This window comes from Protopterus annectens, chromosome 11.part0 (assembly GCF_019279795.1).
Source record: "Protopterus annectens isolate FY-2018-M chromosome 11.part0, PAN1.0, whole genome shotgun sequence".
Taxonomy (NCBI): domain Eukaryota; kingdom Metazoa; phylum Chordata; order Ceratodontiformes; family Protopteridae; genus Protopterus; species Protopterus annectens.
In genome coordinates, this window is record NC_056745.1 from 1,213,680,280 (window position 1) to 1,213,704,238 (window position 23,959).

The following is a 23,959-nucleotide window of genomic DNA, read 5'->3' on the forward strand; positions in this document are numbered from 1 at the left end:
AGTCCAATCAAAAACAGGACAGCTGGCAACCCTACAACCTAGAGCACTTGAGTTGTAGCAATATTAAAGCAAATACAGTTTTAATAAATGCACTAAAATCTACTCTGTATTCCCAAAATGTTTGAGAAGCACAGTCAGAACACATTTCAGGCAATTTTTTGTTTTTTAAAGAAAGGGAGAAAGGAGGAACAGAAGGCCTTCTCAGAAGTTCTCTCTGTATTAAGCAGAATGAACTAATGACACTAGACTGAGAGGATTGTCCCAGATCAAATTTACAGTAGGGGCGGCAACTGCAAAGCCACCGAGTATAACAACAAGACACCAACAGGGAGGGTGGGTCGGAACCAATACTAAAGCTATTAGCCTACACTCTTTTAGACAGTAAACACTACAGAAATCTTTAGACAGCAGTGAGACACAAAATGAAAGTTTTTAAACAGATAAAGGAGCAAAGAGACTCTACAGAATGTTTTTAACTGCAAACAAATCAGTTACCCATGCAGATTAGTTAATAGCAATAAAATACAGTACAAAGTATGCAGCAGGCAATAAAAAGTGCTATATATAAATTGCTAGAAGCATAAATATAAATAAGTATAAATAAGCCAAAAAAACAGGATACTTATCTCAGATCAGAGTTGTAGTCAGTGCCCCTCCTCCACTCTGCTCAGTGTGTATAGACAGAAATTCTCTCAAAGTTAGGGCTTAAATACCAGAAGATACAACCTTAGACAACTTTTTTTAAAAAAAGCACAAAAGAACCAGCCCCCACTAGCCAGCAGCCAATCAACACAATCCTGCCACGAAGGTAAAGAAAGGCTTCTGCTAATTCAAGATGGCCTAGTCATGTGCTCAGAACAACCACTGCAAAAACAAACAGGCCCAGAGCCAGCAAATCTGAACTGGGACAATACTAAAGCTATTAGCCTACATTCTTTTTTGATTGGCAGCCAATCAACAAGAAGGGAATGTAGCCTTTTATCAGTGTACAAGATGCACTGACAAAGCAGTGTGAAAAAACAGAGTCCGAGATGGTGCAGAACCGGATAACGTGAGCAGTACTTTCATTTCCAGACATTCCTGGAAAAAATGGAGGGGTGGTAACTGTAATTATACTTGACACACCTGCCTATATATAGGTATGTGTACAGCAGAATGACCCACTGCAAACAGACTTACATTCTATGTGACTAAAAGTTATCCCTGGCTAATCACACCCATCCATCACTATTACTGCTATCTCAGTGACAATGCTTATTCATTATAAGGTACTGATGAAGTCCTGACACAAGCGATAAGTCATATGGACTTCCCATTTTTTTCATGTGTACTGCCAAAGACAACCTCCTTATATCACATCCTGCACTCATACCAATGAACACCTTTTATCAGTAATTGTAGTACAATACTTATCATTTATGGTTTATTTATATTACATAATTATAAAAATATTTATATTATGCAATTTATGAACTAGGTAACTTAAATTTTCAAAGCTTCCATATCATCCTTGATTCAGGGCATTATGCACACAACAAAAGCTGATAAATTATAAACATCAGCATACTGTTAACAAAGAAATAATCTGACATTGCAAAACCAGCATGTGAGAAAACTATATAGTGTAATATGGTACATAGCTCATGCAACACTGTTAGCAGGACAAATGGCAGTTCATATTTCATACATTTGCTTGTGATTATGAGATCAAAAGGGAAGCATGCTTCATTGCCTTTATCTACTTCACATTGATGGAGTACTATATCGGTGCAGTTTCTGTTTGCCCTACATGGAAATTAAGTTAATTAGATCTACACATTATGATAAATGCATACATAGAAATATGTACAATGGGAAGATTATATCAGTGGGAGTGGTAATCACTAGGTAGCCTATCTACCACATAAGGAGTGGTTTCTGGCCCAGAAATTGTATGTAATGGCCATTTGGTCAGTTTTTCCATCTCTATCAACTTTCTGATTTAAAAGCCCGCATTTGCACTTCTTTCTGCCCTTTCCTGTAACTAGTCTAGTCCAGTCCAGATACAGAATTGCTGTATCCAGGTCTGTTTGTAAACTTATGAGCCCCCCAATCCTTTCTGTGTTAGAGGGAAGCCCTCTAGTTTATCAGTGGGAGTGGTAAGCACTATGTAGCTTATCTACCACAAGAGGAGTGGTTTTTGGCCCAGAAATTGTAGTTATTGGCCATTTGGGCAGTTTTTCCATCTCTTTCAACTTTTCTAGTTTAAAAGCCTGTGTTTGAGTTTGTTTCCCACTTCTCCTGTAACTGGTCTAGTCCAGATACAGATTTGCTGTATTCAGGACTGTTTGTAATCTTCTGAGCTCCCCAAACCTTTCTATATTGGAGAGGTGCCTTCTAGTTTATCAGTGGGAGTGGTAAGCACTAGGTAGCCTATCTACCAAAAGAGGAGTGGTTTATGGCCCAGAAATTGTAGTTTAGTGGCCGTTTGGGCAGTTTTTCCATCTCTCTCAACTTTCTGGTTTAAAAGCCCACATTTGCACTTGTTTCTTGCCTTTCCTGTAACTAGCCTAGTCCAGATACAGACTTGCTGTATCCAGGACTGTTGTAAGCTTCTGAGTGGTGCCAAAGTCTGCTCTTTAATTTTTCCCTTAGATCTACTAGTTCTCTCCTCTCCTGCACTTATACTAGTCTATTAGTCTAGCACTTTACCAGACTTCTTGTAGCAATTATAGTAGCACACAAAATTGCTACCAGCACTAAACGTTCTACAAGGAAACAGATTAATTACTTATTATCAATGTCCACCCCTCCAGGCATGTTTAAAGGTCAGTTCCCTGTGCTTTCTCCTATTAACCTGGTGAACTTGGGCATCCTGAGGCAATGTAGCAACTGCCTCATGTACACCGACAACCCTCTCCTCTTACCTCCCAACACTTAGACTTGCGAGAGATGCACTTATATATCCAAATTGGAAGCCACACACTCTCCAGCCAAAACCGGGATAGCTGGTCAAGAGTAGAAGGTCAGCACTTGCACCACACCACATGGAACACATAGCCCTCCAGAACACACACCAGCACTGCCTTCGCATAAAAACACAAACCACACACCCACCTTCGCGGAGGCTGTCAATAAAAATCTACCCAAGCAGCAGAGACCTCCAAGGCTTAAATGCACTCAACCACCACAACACAACACTAGTCATGAGACACATAACTCTCCTAAACAATGAGCCACTCAACCAAAGCCCCTAAGGCAAAACAGCATGCCCAACTCACTAGTCATAGGTGACTCGATAGTGAGGCACACTGATGTCCCACTCACTAGGTTGAATAAGGAGAAAGTAACAGTCAGCTGCTTGTCACGTGCCAGGATCCACCACATAATGCACACACTCAGGTCACTCAACAACAGGTACAGATATATCCCTGTCATTGTACATGTGGGTGTGAATGACCTGAGATGTACCTCCCTGGACTACTTGACACACCTGCTGTACCTTATGTAATAGACATGAAGGAGATCTCGGATTATGTAGCCCAGGCGGGTATTTCCTTGACACTGAGCAGCATCCTACCATCACCCAGAATGATACCACAGTACAAGTAGAAAATGATTGATTTCAACAATTGGCTAAGTTTCTGGTGTCATTCTAAGGGGATCCAGTATCTGTCTGCCTGGGATGACATGATTGACAGACCTCGATGCTTTGCCAGAGATAGCCTACATCTGTCACCCCTGGGCTTCCGAATACTGGCCAAGGCTCTTGCCACCCCTATAGTGCATTTTTTAGGCAGTGTTCCAAAGACCAAATTACCACCATAACAGCTACAAACAACTGCAATCTGAGGGTCATGCTGCTCAATGCTAGAAGTCTAAATCTCAAAATGCACTCGCTCGAAGCATTCCTTAAAATGGAGAACAACAACAAACATTTGTGCTGTAACAGAGACCTGGTTCAAGGCTGCAGAAAGCACCCGTGCACTACCAGACTATAACTCATTCCACACCTTTCAGCCCCAGAACTTGGACGAAGCTCCAAAGGAGGTGCTGTTTCCATATTCATGAAGGATGTGCACACCTCCAGACTGGTACCCAACATAACACATCAGAGATACTTCGGGTGCAGTTAACATTGGGTAAGACTGCGATTCAGGTCATAGCCTACTATAGGTCTCCAACCATGTCCCAAGACTCACACACCACGTTCCTAAGCACCCTGGAGAATATTAGAGTCCAACCTAACACTCTCTTTTTAGGCGACTTCAACTACCCCTCCATTAACTGGGAATACTAATGTACCAATACTCTTGCCCAACGTTTCTTGGAGTTCTTTAATTCCAATGCCCTGGACCAACTTGTTCTTACCCCCACTACAGGTTGCAACATCCTTGACCTGGTTATTACTAATATGGGCGACCGTTGCTCTACACAAATAGTCAGCTCCTCCCTGGTTAGATCCGACCACAAACTAATCACCTTAGAAATCCACCCCCCCCCACAAAGGTAACCCCCATGAAAAACTTCTTCAAAGCTAACTTTGGGTTCCTAAAAACAGAGGTGGCTAAGTTCACTGCACCCATGCAAATGAAGAATGGTTGATTGACTGCCAAATCATACACCAATGCACTGTAGGAACACGTACACAGATGCATGTATCTCGCCATACCCAATAGAACCAAGGCGCTCTCCTCCAAAAAAAGGAAGCCAATCTGGTGATCCCCTGCCATAAACAAACTCTACAACAGAAGGAGGAAATTGATGTGGAATAAGGTGAATTCCCAAGACTGGAAAAACTCCCTTATCAGCCTCAACAAAAAGTTGAGATCCCTTATCAAATCCTCTAAAACTAGCCATGAAAACAGAATTGCAGCAGATAATAAAGACAACCACAATGCTGCCGATAGTTATGTAAAGAATCTCTATGGCAATACCCAGATTTGCTCTGAGCTACTGCACAATGGTACCTCCTATACCAAGCCAACAGATATAGCCAGTATACTGGCCAACAGATTCAGTGCCAACTTTACCCCTCTCTCACCCACCAAAGGACCAATCACAATACCAGTAGATTGCCAGGCACCCAGTATTACTGCTACACAGGTTAAAACAGCACTGTCCAAGGCCAATAATACAGCTTCTATGGGACCTGACAACATCCTGGCTGTGTTCTACATGAACTGCAGAGTGATCTGGACCTCACCTGTGTGCCCTGTTCAATCACAGCCTCACCTCAGGCTTTGTCCTTACTGAATGGCGCACTGCTACAGTCATCCCTTTCCACAAAGGAGTGACTACAGACCCTGGGAACTATTGCCTCATTAGCCTGACGAGTCTGATATGCAAAGCTATGGAACGCATCATCATGGACCTAATAAACAAGGATTTAGGGAATCTTCAAACTCTGGATCCCACACAGTTTGGTTTTGTGAAGGCTAGATCATGCCTGCTCATCTTGGTCAACTTCTTTGAGTCAGTTATCAGAGCTGTGGATGAAGACAAGGTGGTTCATACAGCTTACCTTGATCTGGCCAAGGCCTTTGATACCATTCCCCACTCATTAATCATATAAAAACTCACTAAGCTAGGCATTGACCCCTATATCACTAGGTGGGTTGCAAACTGGTTCACAGGTGGAACCCACAGTGTGAAAGTAGCTCACCCCAAGTCAGACTTCTGACCAGTCATGAGTGGAGTCCCACAGGGTTCGGTCCTGGGCCCTCTCCTGTCTGGTATCTACTTCTCTGCAGTCCAGGCCAACACAAAGGGACTCTGGTTGATGAAGTTCGCAGACGATTACAAGTTGGGAGCTATTATTAACTGCCCAAGTGGTGTTGACATGCTACAGAATGGTCTCACAGAGACCAACAACTGGTGTCAGAACCATGGCCTTAAGCTCAATGCTAAAAAATAAATCATCATCCCCTTTGGGAAAAAACGGTTCCCATAAATTACCACATTGATGTTAGTCCACTGAACACAGAAGGCATTATAAAAGATCTGGGAACACAGGCTGACAGCAACTTCTCTTTTGATCACCACATTGCCACTGTAGTCAGAAAGTCCTTCTATGTGGCACATCTCATTACTAAGGGTTTTGCATCCAGGAAGAAAGAGGTCATTGTCTCCTTCTACTCTTCCCTTATTAGGCCAATCATCGAGTACAATGCCTCATTTGACATGTACCTCTCCAGACACCTGCAACAACTGGAGAGACCACAAAAAACCTTACAAAGATGATCCTAGGCATTAAACACTTGTCCTATATGGGCAGAGTAAAAAACTCCAACTATTCTGTGTCTCATATCACCCATTTAGAGGAGATCTCTGCTTGACTTACAAAGCCTTGTCTGACCCAGCTCAGTTAGAAATGCTACATCTAAAGAAATCCCAATCTCTCCACACCACACTCTCCAGAGACCTCAACCTCATTACCACAATTAACAGAACATGCTGGAGGGACAGGTTCATACCCCAGAGACTGCCCATGCTATGGAATAGACTTCCCATACATGTCAAGCAGACCTTCTTGCTGACCCTGTTCAAGGGAAATCTTGATGAGTGGATGGGAAACAGAAAATTCACTCCGAGGATAACTCCAGTGGGTCTACTCGACAGAGGCACTGGGAACTAAGGTTAGGTGGCACTATGCCAGGGTAATCCTATGGCTAGGCTTGTAAAGGCCCCAGGGCCATTAGCCTAGTACACACTTATGAACCTATATGCAGTCTTATTGCAAAATGAATGCAATTTAACAACTCAGGTTATTAAACTCTACTTTACCATGTACAAAATGTTTATATTTCTTCTTAAATACTCAATTGTGCATACTCACCCTGTGTATTTACTTGTATTTTGTACAAAACTGATAATCTGCAGTTGAATTACACTGACTGTCAGACGTGCTCACCCATCTTCCACTGATAAGAAATGCTGTTGCACACATGATCACTCAGTGGCATCATTGTGAATTGTGGGAGTGCTATTTCCTTTGTACCATGCATGCTGAAAGAGGAATTATGTATGACATAAACAGAATCATATGTCATACTAGTCAGTACATCCAAATGCCTTTTATCAAAACCTCTGTCATCATGTGAAGTGACACTAAAGCGGGTTACTATACTTGCCAATTATTCCATTCAACTCTCAGCCCAGCTGTAACCTTACACAGTTATTGCCCTGGCTGATTTATATAGATAAGCACACCATAACACAGAGTGCAACACCTAAACTCTAAGGAACTAAATGTTACAAATCACTCTCATATTTAAAACACATTCCAAGTTGCAGTTATTCAGACTATCACACATATGTCTGCTTATTGGCCACGTACTAATGCAGACTGAAAACTGATGCACCATACAAGACAGAAGGAGTCATTGTAAACGTATACAATATTTGTTCAAACACCGGTCACCACGTCATATTTACAGTGGGACACAGTGACAGAGCCCATACCCTGTACACACCAATGGTAAGAGGGACTGCAGATGGGAAATTGTCAGTCTGCAGTCATATGCATTTTTATTTGAGTGTATCTTAGCTGTGTCTTCTTCAGTAAATTTATTGTGAATGCTGATATATCAGTCGTGCAAGAATTCCTGATCCCCTCTTAAGCATACTATCTTCTGATATACACTTGATTTTTTCTAAGATTCCTACCACCAGAATTGTCAAGGTAACAGTAACAAATCATTTAGTATACAGACATGTATACATCTTATCACAAGTATATCACCTATATACGCTGTGTACTATGCCAGTGTATAATATATTTCACAACAGATTTTTTATAAATGATGTGAATTAATTCATCAAAATACCAGCATTTAATATTACTCATAGCCTTGTCCTTCTCAGAAACCATGCTTGCAAGACATAAGGTATATTTGTAGTAAACAAGAACACACAGAAACACACATTCAAAAAATATAACTCTAAATTTGCACTACACTGTGCTAAAGTAGAAATGTCACTGACTGCCCTGTATGCAGACCCTGCACTCACACACAAAAATTTCCACAGTAATAGTAACTACAGAAGAAGTTCATTATCACCTGAAATAAAATGCCATTTAAAGGAAATACACTGACTCCATATATACTTAGTATTTCTTCTAGTTTTAGATGTATTCAGCTGAAATATGTGAGCACATAGGTTCATAGGCTGGTACTTGGCTATCGGCTCTAGGGCCTATACAAGCATAGCCATAACAATTCCCTGGCTATTTCTTTCCACAGTATTTACTTCCCTGGACCCTTGTCTAGCACGGTGACTGATGTGATCCCCGGGGTGAATTTCCTATCTCCCATCCAATCATCAAGGTTCCTTTTGAAGAGGGCCAAAGAGGCGCTCTGCTTGACATGTATAGGCAGTCTATTCCAGAGTCTGGGGAGTCTCTGGGTCAGGAACCTATCCCTCCAGCATGTTTTGTTCATTGTGATGACAAGATTTAGATCCCTGAAGTATGTGTCTCTAAGGGACTGGGATTTCTTTAAGTGTAGCATGTCTAACAGCTCTGGGTTTGACATTGCAACTTAATAAATACTGTATAATTTAATGAGAATATAAACAATTAAAAAAACAAAAAACAAAAAAAAATCACTGCCACATATATTCTATCACTGTTCCTCAGACATCAAGTACTTGCGTTTTGCACACAACTGGAATACATCATATACCTTAAATAAGCTATCTTACAGCAAGCAACAAATCTGTACTTGATACAATGTCACTGGTCTGAAAGCACTTTAAACCCTGGAGTAAAATACAGTGACAGTATCACAAGCCATCCATTATAAGGTTGCTGTACTTGCAGCATCACTTTTTGTCTGGCTTTCCCAAATTGTGAACTATGGCTGTCAATTACTGTACTTTACCCTGGCTGATCTGATCATGCGTTATTCTTCAGAAGTGGTGAGATCATTTAGATTATTTTTTTTTATTTACTGCATGTGAAGGAAGGAGGAAAGGGAGTGCGCATGTCTCACTGGGACAACTCTGTACATTAAAATGCAATGCAGACAAAATTGGCTAGCTGTGAGAGATTACAGCCACAGAAAGCCTATTTTCTCTAAAAAATCCTATGTAAACTACCGTCAATTCCACTGTGAAAATAAAGTTGAGAAGGTACTTAACAAACTTCAGGTACCTTTTCAGTTTAGCTTCCAGCAGTGGATTTAAGCTGCGCTTGTAAACATAGTCTCACTACCAGATGACACTCGGATGTAACGTATAAGGATAGCTATCATCTCAGGGAGCGCTCGGATGTAATCTTAGATGCACCTTGTGATGGCCCTCGGGGTTAATGAGTTAAAGGAAATGCACACTGACTCCATATATACTTAATATTACTTTTAGTTTTAGACGTATTCAGATGAAATATGTGGGCACATTGCAACTTAATAAATAATGTATGATTTAATGAAAATAAAAATAATTAAAAAAAAAAAAAAATCAGTGTCACAGGTATTCTATCACTGTTCCTCAGACAGCAAGTACTGACGTTTTGCACACAAAAGCAATACATTGTATACCTTAAACTAGCTATTTCACAGCAAGCAACAACTCTGTAGTTAATACAATGTCACTGATCTGACAGCACTTTAAACTTCTGAGTAAAATACAGTGACAGTAACACAAATCATCCATTATAAGGTTGCTGTATTGGACCGCACTATCACTTTTTCTCTGGCTTTCCCAAATCGTGAACTATGGCTGTCAATTACTGTACTTTTTCCTGGCTGATCTGATCTTGTAATATTCTCCGTAAGTGGTGGAAGAGACATATGTCCCACATCCATGTCACCTTTCTTAACCCTTATGACATCCAGCATCAGTTCAAACACATAGTCATACTTCCCTTTTTCTAATACTGGCTTTGCAAAATCCTGTTTTGCCTTTGGGGACACAACTCAATACTGAAGACGTTCTTCCATTTCACTGTGGCAGTATTCTTTACAGTAGGGATCCCCTGCCAAGGGTGGCCCGATGTCCAGCCAGTATACTAAAGGCTTTAGGTTGTTAAGGATACGCTGTATGTCAGCACGTATGCATCCTTCATACAGTGTAGGGCATAAAGATGATGTCAGGATGTACCATCCTCAGAAATGAGAACCCCAGTAGGAACACCATTCCAAGGATTATAGAGGAAACAAGCACATCCAGAAGGAAAAAGACCCATAGGGAGGAGGGAGAGAGTGAATACTGCAACAATGAAGAGAAGGACATCTACCATTATGGTAAGATTTTACACAACTGTACTTTCTCACTTTGCCGCTATCTTTCTTGAAAGGACTCTTAACACACTGCATGCTCATGACTGAATTTTCATTGTGGTTGAGGATGGCATGGATGAGCCAGGTTTTAATTGCAGTGTAACTAAAATGTTGAAACTTGGGACAGTATCTGCATAGTAATGAGTGGAACATCTCTAGGCTTTCAGTATGACAAGTTTTGTGATATGCTTGAGATCTTTCAGAAATATTGATAGTGTTTCTTAGTGAATTGTGGCCTGTGTCACCCTCTTCAAACCACTTCTTATCTTCTCCTTATGTGACTGGCAACTCATGATCACAGCAACCAAACTTTTTTTGCACCACTCCAGCTATGTTGGTCTGTGACATGGTACAACAACACACAGTTTTCTTCCATCTCATCTCCTTCACGTTTCAGTACGCCACCAGAAATTATTCAGAATATTGTGTCACCACTGTAGAAACTCTCTTCTTCCTTTCATTTTTCCATCAGCTGTTATTTTCTTCATCAAACCTTTTGACATGTGCCACATATCAAATTGGTGATCCACTGATGTTGGGTCTATGTATGCTGTACAACTGGGAACAGATACTTGTGTTGAATGGCATAGAATATAGTCTTTCTTATTGACTCCAATGTGATATATACAAAGAAACTGGCACTATGCACATACGAACTTTTACTGAAAAACACAGATTATGCAAGAAGTAGGGTACCTGCTGGCATGCAACCTACTAGTGGTTGACTGCTGGTGTATTACTTTATGGCCACTTATGTGTAAAACTTTGGCTGAGATGAATGATCCCACCTTATGTTTCATTTGTACTTCAACTGCTGGTGATCGGCATTGCTGGCATATCAATTTCAAGAGCAGCGAATTAAGTCAAGATTTAAACACAATGAACTTTGACTCATTTATCATCCTGTGGTCTTCATCCAGGTCCTGTTGGGTCTCTTCTGTGTCTGATGTTGACATGCTGTCTGACAGATAATACCAGTCTGTATCGTTTTCATTGTCATCTTCATTTCCCCCCACATTGAACTTGTAGAGTCTGGATGCTTGTAGATAGTTTCTAGTCAAACCTTGACAGGGGTGCTTCATTACTGTGGTTCCACACATGTATCTTCTATAGTGCAAGATGTACTGAGATCACCTAAAGTCAGCTTTTCGTCTTTTGCCATGCATTTGTTTTTTTCACTCTGAACTCCTGTGCTTATCTTGCAGTAGGTGTGGTCTTCTCACATTGGTGACACTTTCACTGCTGGAGACTGTACTGCGGTATTAATCATTTTTCAATGGCAAAGTTATTGTTCCACAAACTTTGTCTGAACCTCAACATTGCAAACTTTCGTAGGAAACTTTGTTTGGCATGACACAGTTGAACACTGAATGCAGTCTGGAATGTTCACTATACTGATGTCCATGGAATGTACAACTTCATGTATTTCTGCTGCCTACACCTGCAAGAAACACATTTTAATTAGCTTTTCTGTATTGCTGTCTTACGGTCAGAATGCAAACACTGGTAGATGACAGGTCACCAGCAGGGCTGCAGTGCATGGCTGTGGATAGAGGCAAACTCCATGATCTTACACATACAGTGAACCACATGCTACTTTATAAGCATGCCTTATGCTGCTGCTACTCTCATAATCACACTGCATGCATTGTTGGCTTTACCAATGATCCTTGTACACCAGCAAGGAATCTGTACCGATTTTTTACGTATCTTGCTACACAGATCAGTTGTACCCTGAACTGCGTAGTCAAAGACAATACACCATACAATCCCATTTCCTCAGTGTTGCTTTCATAAGTTCATAGGTAGAGGTACTAAGCTATCTGTCTGAAGGCATTTATAAGCCTAGCCAGAATGTGTTGGCTTTCACCGCCCTCTTAGATTAGTTCCCTTTGCCTCTGTCCAGCAGAGCCACTGAAGTGATCCCCGGGGCAAACTTTCTGTTTCCCATCCACTCGTCAAAGTTTCTCTTGAAGAGTGTTAGTGAGGGGCTCTGCCTAATGTAAATTGGAATCTTGTTTCAAAGCATGGGAAGTCTGTGGGATAAAATTTAGATCCCTGAAGCATGTGTCTCTGAGGGATTGGGATTTCTTTAAGTATACCATGTCCAACAGCTCTGGGTTTGACATTGCAACTTAATAAATACTGTATAATTTAATGAGAATATAAACAATTAAAAAAACAAAAAACAAAAAAAAATCACTGCCACATATATTCTATCACTGTTCCTCAGACATCAAGTACTTGCATTTTGCACACAACTGGAGTACATCATATACCTTAAATAAGCCATCTCACAGCAAGCAATAACTCTGTACTTGATACAATGTCACTGGTCTGAAAGCACTTTAAACCCTGGAGTAAAATACAGTGACAGTATCACAAGCCATCCATTATAAGGTTGCTGTACTTGCACCATCACTTTTTGTCTGGCTTTCCCAAATTGTGAACTATGGCTGTCAATTACTGTACTTTACCCTGGCTGATCTGATCATGCGTTATTCTTCAGAAGTGGTGAGATCATTTAGATTATTATTTTTTATTTACTGCATGTGAAGGAAGGAGGAAAGGGAGTGCGCATGTCTCACTGGGACAACTCTGTACATTAAAATGCAATGCAGACAAAATCGGCTAGCTGTGAGAGATTACAGCCACAGAAAGCCGATTTTCTCTAAAATATCCTATGTAAACTACTGTCAACTCCGCTGTGAAAATAAAGTTGAGAAGGTACTTAACAAACTTCAGGTACCTTTTCAGTTTAGCTTCCAGCAGTGGATTTAAGCTGCGCTTGTAAACATAGTCTCACTACCAGATGACACTCGGATGTAACGTATAAGGATAGCTATCATCTCAGGGGGGGCTCGGATGTAATCTTAGATGCACCCTGTGGTGGTCCTCGGGGTTAATGAGTTAAAGGAAATGCACACTGACTCCATATATACTTAATATTACTTCTAGTTTTAGACGTATTCAGATGAAATATGTGGGCACATTGCAACTTAATAAATAATGTATGATTTAATGAAAATAAAAATAATTAAAAAAAAAAATCAGTGTCACAGGTATTCTATCACTGTTCCTCAGACAGCAAGTACTGCCGTTTTGCACACAAAAGCAATACATTGTATACCTTAAACTAGCTATTTCACAGCAAGCAACAACTCTGTAGTTAATACAATGTCACTGGTCTGACAGCACTTTAAACCTCTGAGTAAAATACAGTGACAGTAACACAAATCTTCCATTATAAGGTTGCTGTATTGGACCGCATTATCACTTTTTCTCTGGCTTTCCCAAATCGTGAACTATGGCTGTCAATTACTGTACTTTTTCCTGGCTGATCTGATCTTGTAATATTCTCCGGAAGTGGTGGAAGAGACATATGTCCCACATCCATGTCACCTTTCTTAACCCTTATGACATCCAGCATCAGTTCAAACACATAGTCATACTTCCCTTTTTCTAATACTGGCTTTGCAAAATCCTGTTTTGCCTTTGGGGACACAACTCAATACTGAAGACGTTCTTCCATTTCACTGTTGCAGTATTCTTTACAGTAGGGATCCCCTGTCAAGGGTGGCCCGATGTCCAGCCAGTATACCAAAGGCTTTAGGTTGTTAAGGATACGCTGTATGTCAGCACGTATGCATCCTTCATACAGTGTAGTGCATAACGATTATGTCAGGATGTACCATTCTCAGAACTGAGAGCCCCAGTAGGAACACCATTCCATGGATTATAAAGGAAACAAGCACATCCGGAAGGAAAAAGACCCATAGGGAGGAGGGAGGGAGTGAATACTGCAACAATGAAGAGAAGGACATCTACCATTATGGTAAGATTTTACACAACTGTACTTTCTCACTTTGCCGCTATCTTTCTTGGAAGGACTCTTAACACTGCATGCTCATGACTGAATTTTCATTGTGGTTGAGGATGGCATGGATGAGCCAGGTTTTAATTGCAGTGTAACTAAAATGTTGAAACTTGGGACAATATCTGCATAGTAATGAGTGGAACATCTCTAGGCTTTCAGTATGACAAGATTTGTGATATGCTTGAGATCTTTCAGAAAATTGATAGTGTTTCTTAGTGAATTGTGGCCTGTGTCACCCTCTTCAAACCACTTCTTATCTTCTCCTTCTGTGACTGGCAACTCATGATCACAGCAACCAAACTTTTTTTGCACCACTCCAGCTATGTTGGTCTGTGACATGGTACAACAACACACAGTTTTCTTCCATCTCATCTCCTTCACGTTTCAGTACACCACCATAAATTATTCAGAATATTGTGTCACCACTGTAAAAACTTTATTCTTTCTTTCATTTTTCCAACAGCTGTTATTTTCTTCATCAAACCTTTTGACATGTGCCACATATCAAATTGGTGATCCACTGATGTTGGGTCTATGTATGCTGTACAACTGGGAACAGATACTTGTGTTGAATGGCATAGAATATAGTCTTTCTTATTAACTCCAATGTGATATATGCAAAGAAACTGGCACTATGGACATACGAACTTTTACTGAAAAACACAGATTATGCAAGAAGTAGGGTACCTGCTGGCATGCAACCTACTAGTGGTTGACTGCTGGTGTATTACTTTATGGCCACTTATGCGTAAAACTTTGACTGAGATGAATGATCCCACCTTATGTTTCATTTCCACTTCAACTGCTGATCGGCATTGCTGGCATATCAATTTCAAGAGCAGCGAATTAAGTCAAGATTTAAAGACAATGAACTTTGACTCATTTATCATCCTGTGGTCTTCATCCAGGTCCTGTTGGGTCTCTTCTGTGTCTGATGTTGACATGCTGTCTGACAGATAATACCAGTCTGTATCCTTTTCATTGTCATCTTCATTTCCCCCCACATTGAACTTGTAGAGTCTGGATGCTTGTAGATAGTTTCTAGTCAAACCTTGACAGGGGTGCTTCATTACTGTGGTTCCACACATGTATCTTCTATAGTGCAAGATGTACTGAGATCATCTAAAGTCAGCTTTTCATCTTTTGCCATGCATTTGTTTTTTTCACTCTGAACTCCTGTGCTTATCTTGCAGTAGGTGTGGTCTTCTCAAAATGGCGACACTTTCACTGCTGGAGACTGTACTGCCTTATTAATCATTTTTCAATGGCAAAGTTATTGTTCCACAAACTTTGTCTGAACCTCAACATTGCAACCTTTCATAGGAAACTTTGTTTGGCATGACACAGTTGAACACTGAATGCAGTCTGGAATGTTCACTATACTGATGTCCATGGAATGTACAACTTCATGTATTTCTGCTACCTACACCTGCAAGAAACACATTTTAATTAGCTTTTCTGTATTGCTGTCTTAAGGTCAGAATGCAAACACCGGTAGATAACAGGTCACCAGCAGGGCTGCAGTGCATGGCTGTGGATTGAGGCAACCTCCATGATCTTACACATACAGTGAACCACATGCTACTTTATAAGCATGCCTTATGCTGCTGCTACTCTCATAATCACACTGCATGCATTGTTGGCTTTACCAATGATCCTTGTACACCAGCAAGGAATCTGTACCGATTGTTTTACGTATCTTGCTACACAGATCAGTTGTACCCTGAACTGCCTAGTCAAAGACAATACATCATACTATCCGATTTCCTCAGTGTTGCTTTCATAAGTTCATAGGTAGGTATTAAGCTATCTGTCTGAAGGTATTTATAAGCCTAGCCAGAATGTGTTGGCTTTCACCGCCCCCTTAGATTAGTTCCCTGTGCCTCTGTCCAGCAGAGCCAGTGAAGGGATCCCCGGGGCAAACTTTCTATTTCCCATCCACTCATCAAGGTTTCTCTTGAAGAGTGTTAGTGAGGGGCTCTGTCTAATGTAAATTGGAATCTTGTTTCAAAGCATTGGAAGTCTTTGGACAGGAATCTATCCTTCCAGCATGTCCTATTTATTGTTGTGGTGAGGTTTAGATCCCTAGAGCGTGTGGCTCGGGGGATTTGGTTTTCTTTAGGTGGAGCATGTCCATTAATTCTGGATTGAATATGGCCTTGTATGTCAGGCAGAGATCACCTCTGAGTAGGCAGTATGTGACCGAGTACAGCTGGAGTTTCTTCAGTCGAGCTGTATATGGCATCTGTTTGAGGCCAGTAATCCTCTTGGTGAGGTACTTCTGTGGTCTTTCCAGCTGTTGGAGGTGTCTTGTAAGGTACATCCCAAATGGGGTGTTGTACTCTATGATTGGTCTGATGAGTGATGAGTAAAAGGGTACAATAACCTCTTTTGTTCTAGATGCGCACCCTTTTGTGATTAGGTGGGCCACACAGAAGGATTTTCTAACCACTTTGGCAATGTGATTATCAAAGGAGAGATTACTATCCACTTGGGTCCCCAGATCCCTTATTATATCTTCTGTATTTAGGGGACTACCACCTGTGTGGTAGTTCATGGGTACTTTGTTTTTTCAAAAGAGGATGGCTATGTACATTTTGGCATTTAGCTTGAGGCCATGATTTTGACACCAGGTATCCATCTCAGTGAGACCCTTTTGCAGGATGTCTATGTCAGCCGAAGAGTTAATTATGGCCCCTAGTTTGCAGTTGTCTGCGAACTTGGTCAGCCATAGTCCTCCTGTGCTTGCCTGTACCTCTGAGAAGTATATACCAAACAGGAGGGGTCCCAGGACTAAACCCTGAGGGATCCCGCATGGGAGTTCTGTCCATGAGCCAGTTGGCAACCCATCTCGTGATGTAGGGGTTTATGTTCAGGCTGGTGAGCTTGTCTGTAATACCAGAATGGGGAATGGTGTTGAAGGCCTTTACAAGGTATAGGTAGGCTGCATGGATGACCTTTCCCTTGTCTATAGCCTTGATAACTGTCTCAAAGCAGTCCACCAGGTTTAGGAGGCATGATCTGTCCTTGACAAAGTCGAACTGGGTAGGGTCCAGTGTTTGGAGGTTCCCAATGTCTCTGTTAATGAGTTCCATGATGATGCGCTCCATAGCCTTGCAGACCAGGCTAGTCAGGCTTATAGACTGATAGTTCCCGGGGTCAGTTGTGGCTCCACCTTTGTGGAGCAGGATAACTGTTGCTGTGCTCCAATCTGTTGGTACGTAGCCTGTGGAGAGGCTGAGTTTGAACAGTGTGTGATTAGGTGAGAGGTTAGTTAATTTTGGAGCTCGTATAAGCTGCAGCCTGGGGCACCATCCGGTCCCATTGATGCTATGTTTTTGGCTTTGGAAAGGGCTGTTTTAACCTGTGTGTCTGTGATTTCAGGGGCTCTACATTCTTCTGGTATGGTTATGGGCCATTTTCGAGGTGAGAGGGGGGTGAAGTTTGCACTGAACCTGTCTGCCAGGATGTTGGCAATATCAGTCAGTTCAGTGTATTTTGTGCCATTCTGTACTAACTCAGAGCAGATCTGAGTGTTGCCACTTAAATTCTTGATTTAGCTAAAGAATGCCTTATGGTTATCTTTGGAGTCCTTGGCAATTTTCCTTTCGAAGCTAGCCTTGGATGATTTTATGAGGGATTGTAGTTTTTTGCTGATACTGATCAGGGATATCTTCCCTTATTGGGATTTTATCCTTTTCTGTACTAGTTTCCTCCTTCTATTGTATAGTTTGTTTATGGCAGGGGTCCACCAAACTGGTTTCCTTTTCTTGGAGGAGTGAGTCTTGGTTTTGCTTGGGATTGCATGATTCATGCATTCTTGTAGGTGCTCGTAGAGTGCATGAGTAAAGGATTCTGCTGTTTAGACAGCATTATCCTTTAGCATGGGAGCTTTGAAACTTTCCACCTCGGTCTTAAGTAATGTGAAGTTTACTTTTGAAAAGTTTTTCATGGTGGCTTCCTTGACCGGGGGTGGGGGCGGAATGTGGATATTCAGAGTGATTAGTTTATGGTCAGATCTAACCATCATATCAGCTTTACCAGTCCCAGCTCAGTGTTCACAACTCACTCACTAACAAATAAACTCACTTTGCCAGTAATATACTTATCTCTTACAACTGACATTACTTCAGATGTACAGAGGCAGACAGTTATATACTGTGTTATATTCTTATTTTGTCAGTACATAATGAATGTGAAAATGTATGACGCTCTCTAAAGTTGCCCCTTTAGAATCCTTAATTTCAACAATCATGTCCTTCTCAATGCTATTAACCCCAGTCCCTCCAACTATGCCAAATCCTCCACGTCTTTTGCAATGCATAATATGGCACAATAGCTACCAAATAGCTTACCTCAGTGTGTTCTTCCATAGCAGCACTGTCTTGAGTTGCTTCCCGTGGGATCACTTGAGAATCAGAGCCATCTGCTGTTCATTGTGCCTCTGCTATGTCATCAGAATACAGAAAAATGACAGTCAACTCTTGTTTGCCCATATTTCTTTCTCTGCTTGTTATTTGTCTTCACACCTGCTGGATATGAACTCTCACTCTACTCAGGGGTTATATGCAATATAGATGTGACACCTGCCTGGACAAGTCATTACATCAACAGCCATTATAGTTGAATTTGCCATCACCATGTACACACTATCTTTATCTACACTCAACACACACCCTGTCCAACAGCCTACACCATCAGCAAGCATGTGAAATGCCAGTTCCTGCCTCCTTTAACTCAGTACTCCAGTACTCTGTTCATGAAGCTACCATCTGGCATTGTGTTGCTCTTGTGGATGACCACATAAAGGATGCAGAAAAATGGTGTCTACAGTTCTATTGTGGGGAGTGCTTGTTATGTCATCTTCTCCAGATTTCACTACCCTTATAAGGGCATGCCCACACTCTAATATTATAGGAACAGGCCATTACACATGGCATGCAAAGGAGGTATGTGTTACCATTAGATGTATTATCAATAAGGTTGATTGTATTCTAGAACTCTTCGGACATTGCTTATAACATACAACTAACGCTAATGGCTACATGCACTTCCTGGTGCAATCAGGCCCAGAAGCACCACTGTAAGATCATACACTGCAACAGAATTTTAAATATCAGCACACTTTCTTCCATTCATTTGAATGCACAAAATGCATATTAATCAGTTATGTTATGCATCTGTTCATTCCACAAACATGCTGCATATTCACTGGAGTAAATCACATTTGAGAGGAAGACACTTACCATGCATTGGCTAGCAATCTGTACCTTTACTTTATCTTTCAAAGCTGGCTGTGCTATCCAGTAGTTCATCAATGAGCTGCAAAGAAAAAAAACTGAGCGATAACCATTCAAGCTGTGTCATTAACTGTACATTTACTGCAGGCTGCAGTGCATGCACTACCTTGACAGTAGTACTGCATTTTCATGTTGTCAATTTGCACTGTAATAAATAAATATGTACTCTTATTACAGTGTGCAAAAATCTATTTCACATCATGTATCATTCATCCTGCACTTTAGTCACTAAAACCGCATTGTACATAGCTATTACAGTGTCTGTTTCAGAGTATATACCTCAATGTGACATTCACAAACAGACATACGTTTACCCCAAGTCACACACCCCCACCCCCACCCACAAGTTAACCAGTAAGACAGTGTGTCCTTCCAAAGTATGTGCTGCACTCTGCTGAAGTAATGTACAAGAACTGTGATAGGCAGTTAACTGTCCACTCTGTCTGTCGAAATCTACCTCTCAGCATGTACTGCTGCCTCACTGACGTCTATAAGATGTGTTTTGATAAGCAGGCAGACTCTGAAGTGTGGATGATTAGTAATACAGGGGTTTATTTCCAACAGTGGGTCGGTATCTCTGTTTCTCTCCCTTGCATGTAGCAAAAGAAGCACAACAGCAGCACTCACGTGCAGTACTCATCATGTGGAATAAGGACCATCTCCTTTCAGATAAAAGTGTCAGGTTTTTATAGGTTCATAGGTTCATAGGTAGGTACTAGGCTATCTGTCTGATGGCATTTTTAAGCCTAGCCAGAGTGTGTCGGCTTTCGCCACCCTATTGATTAATTAACTGAGCCTCTGTCAAGCAGAGTCAATGAAGTGATCCCAGGGGTGTATTTTCTCTTACCCATTCACTTGTCAAGGCTCCTCTTCATTGAAGAGTGTTAGTGAGGGGCTCTGCCTAATGTAGTTAGGAATTTTGTTCCAAACCATGGGGAGTCTCTGTGACAGGAATCTATCCCTCCAGCATGTTCTATTTATTGTTGCGGCGAGGTTTAGCTCACTAGAGCGCATGGCTCGCAATGACTTGGATTTCTTTAGGTGGAGCATGTCCATCAATTCTGAGTTGGACATGGCTTTGTAATTCAGGCAGAGATCACCTCTGAGTAAGCGATATGCCACTGAGTACAGCTGGAGTTTTTTCAGTCGCGCTGCATAGGACATATGTTTGAGGCCAGTAATCTTCTTGGTGAGGTGCTTTTGTGGTCTTTCCAGCTGTTGGAAGTGTCTTGTGAGGTACATCCCAAATGGGGCATTGTACTCTATGATGGGTCTGATGAGTGACAAGTAGAAGGGCACTATAACCTCTTTATTTCAAGATGCAAACCCCTTAGTAATTAGATGGGCCACATAGAAGGATTTCCTAACTACTTTGGCAATATGATTGTCAAAGGAGAGATTACTATCTACCTGGGTCCCCAGATCTCTTATTACCTCTTCTGTATTAAGGAGGCTGCCGCCTATGTGGTAATTCATGGGTGTTTTGTTTTTCCCAAACGGGATGACTATGCCTTTTTTGGCATTTAGCTTGAGGCCATGACTTTGACACCAGGTGTCTGTCTCAGTAAGGCCTCTTTGAAGGATGTCCGTGTCAGCCGGAGAGTCAATTATGGCTCCCAGTTTGCAGTCATCGGCGAACTTGGTTAGCCATAGTCCTCCTGTGTTTTCCTGTACTTCAGAGAAATATATGCCGAACATTAGGGGTCCCAGAACCAAGCCTTGCGGGACACCACTTGTGACTGGTTTAGAGTTGGACCTGGAGCCCGCTATTCTTGCCACGTGAGTTCTGTCTGTAAGCCAGTTGGCAACCCATCTTGTGACGTAGGGGTCTATGTTCAGGCTGGTGAGTTTTTCTATAATACCCGAGTGAGGAATGGTGTTGAACGCCTTGGCTAGATCAAGGTAGGATGTGTGAACCACCTTTCCCTTGTCTATGGCCTTGGTGACTGTTTCGAAGAAGTCAGCCAGGTTTAGTAGACATGATCTGCCCTTAACAAAGCCGAACTGGGTCAGGTCAAGTTTTTGGAGGTTCCCAATGTCTTTGTTAATGAGTTCCATGATGATGCACTCCATAGCCTTGCAGACCAAGCTAGTCAGGCTTATGTGGTGATAGTTACCAGGGTCAGTTGTGGCCCCTCCTTTGTGGAGTGGAATAATCGTTGCTGTGTGCCATTCTATGGGCACATAGCCTGTGGAGAGGCTGAGGTTGAGCGTGTTTAGGTGGGGGGTTAGTTTGTTCTGTAGTTCGTGCAAGACGCGGCCTGGGACACCATCTGGCCCCATTGATGCTGTGTTTTTGGCTTTTGAAAGGGCTGTTTTCACCTGTGCTTCTGTGATTTCCGGGACACTACACTTTTCCGGTATTGTTGTGGGCCCTTTTGAAGGTGAGAGGGAGGTGAAGTTTGCACTGAATCTATCTGCCAGGATGTTGCCAATATCAGTAGATTCAGTATATTTTGTGCTATTTTGCACTAGCTCAGAGCATGATTTTATGAGGGACCTCAGTTTCTTATTGATACTGATCAGAGATGTCTTTCCTTGGGATTTGCTTTTTTTCTGAACTAGTTTCCTCCTTCTGTTGTATAACCTGTTTATGGCAGGGGTCCACCAGACTGGTTTCCTTCTCTTAGTGGTTAGTCTCTTGGTCTTGCTAGGGATGGCACAATCCATGCATCCTTGTAGGTGCTCATAGAGTACAATTGTAAAGGATTCTGCATCTTGGGCAGTGTTATCCTTTAGCGTAGGGGCTGTGAAACTTACCACCTTTGCCTTAAGTAAGGTGATGTTTGCTTTAGAAAAGTTTTTCACTGTGGTTTCCTTGGTTGGGGTTGGTGGTGGGGTGTGGACATCCAGGGTGATTAGTTTATGGTCTGATCTAACCAGTGATGGGTTGACCTCCAGTACGGAACACCTGTTGCCCATGTTAGTGATGACCCGGTCCAATATGTTGTGGCCTCTAGTAGGGGAGTTTACCAGCTGATCCAGGGCATTTGAGTTGATACATTCCAGGAAGCGCTGAGCCTGGGAGTTTGTACTCAAGTAGTTTTCCCAGTTAATGGTAGGGTAATTGAAATCACCCAATATCAGGGTGTTCGGTAGGACCTTCATGTTTTCCAGTGTCTTCAGAAAGGCGGAGTGGTGGTCCTGTGTCATGGAGGGTGATCTTTGGCTTCCATTTTTTCAGTGCTGCTAATACTGCTGCTTCTGACATGCTGACATTTCCTTCTTAGTTCACCAGGGAGGTAGGTAGTCTCAAACTGATACCCCCTCCTTTAAGACTGCTTTGCTTGGAATGCCATTGTGACTATATCCAAAATACTGGAAAAATTACATTGCTGAAAAAGGGTTGCTAGAAACACTAATGTCTCCCCAGTAAGAAAAAGAGATGGTGCTATTCTACAGTTTTGCAAGACATTTTTTTTGTGCTATGGAATGCTAACAAACAGCTTCTTCACCAGAAGGTGTCTCCGGTGAATCAAAGGATGTTATTGACCCCGTGTAACATGCCCATATTAGACAAGTAAAAAAAGTTTAACAGCTTTATGTATCTGGAGTTTTATTAAAATGATTCTTTTGTATCTGGGCTACTGGCAGATGTTCATGTTTCACTGTTGCAGTCATCACATTTGGGTTATCCCTGCCAGGGTAGACCATGGCCAGCCCGAATACCAGAGGCTTAGGATTTTTGCGTCGGTTGCTGTCGCTTCAGGACTGATGTCAGGTCATCAGTAGTATAAAGTAAGGCAGCCGATGCCATTGCATCAGTCTTTCTTGCTGTGGAGCCCGAAGCAGAAGCAGTCTGCACGAGTGCTGGTCGGCCACTACCTGAATTTCGTCTACCAAATTGAAGCTGAAGTCTTGTAAAGCTAAGTACCCCACTGGGGATCCTTTATTCTTGCACTAACTGATGACAGAAAAAGTTAACAATTGTCTTGCCTGTGGAAAGCAAATACCACACCAAGACTTTCATTCTTACTGCATCACTTGCTTAGGCCCAGACCACGACGTCCCCTGCTGTAACTTCTGTGCTTCGTTCAATGCCAGAACTATCCATTGTCGGTCCCTTATTGTAGGTAGATTGTTTTGCGTACAGTCCTTGAACTCCGATATGGCTTCGGTAAGCCTTCCGACAGAAGATCTTCTGGAAAAATGTAAAGATAAAGACAGAGACAGACCGCACAGGTCGAAATCTACTGATGACATTCCCGTTAAGCTACTCGGAAGTTCTCCGGTCCTCAGTGAAGCACTTTCACAGTCCCTGATGCCCGCTTCTCTGGATTTGCAGGCCGCTATCAAGACCCTTTCAGAGTCTGGTATACCGCAAAACTCTTCTTCAACTAAGGATCCTGTGGCCGTTCTCTACCTTGGATGGGTCCAGAGCCACTGAGTAGGTGAGGAAGTCCTTCGCACTACCGATTCTTGACACAAACCAACGTCTTCTTTCCAACTACCATTCTTTCGAAAACGACCAAGTTTCTTAGGCCCAGGGTACAAACCACACCCAAGAAACCAATGACCCA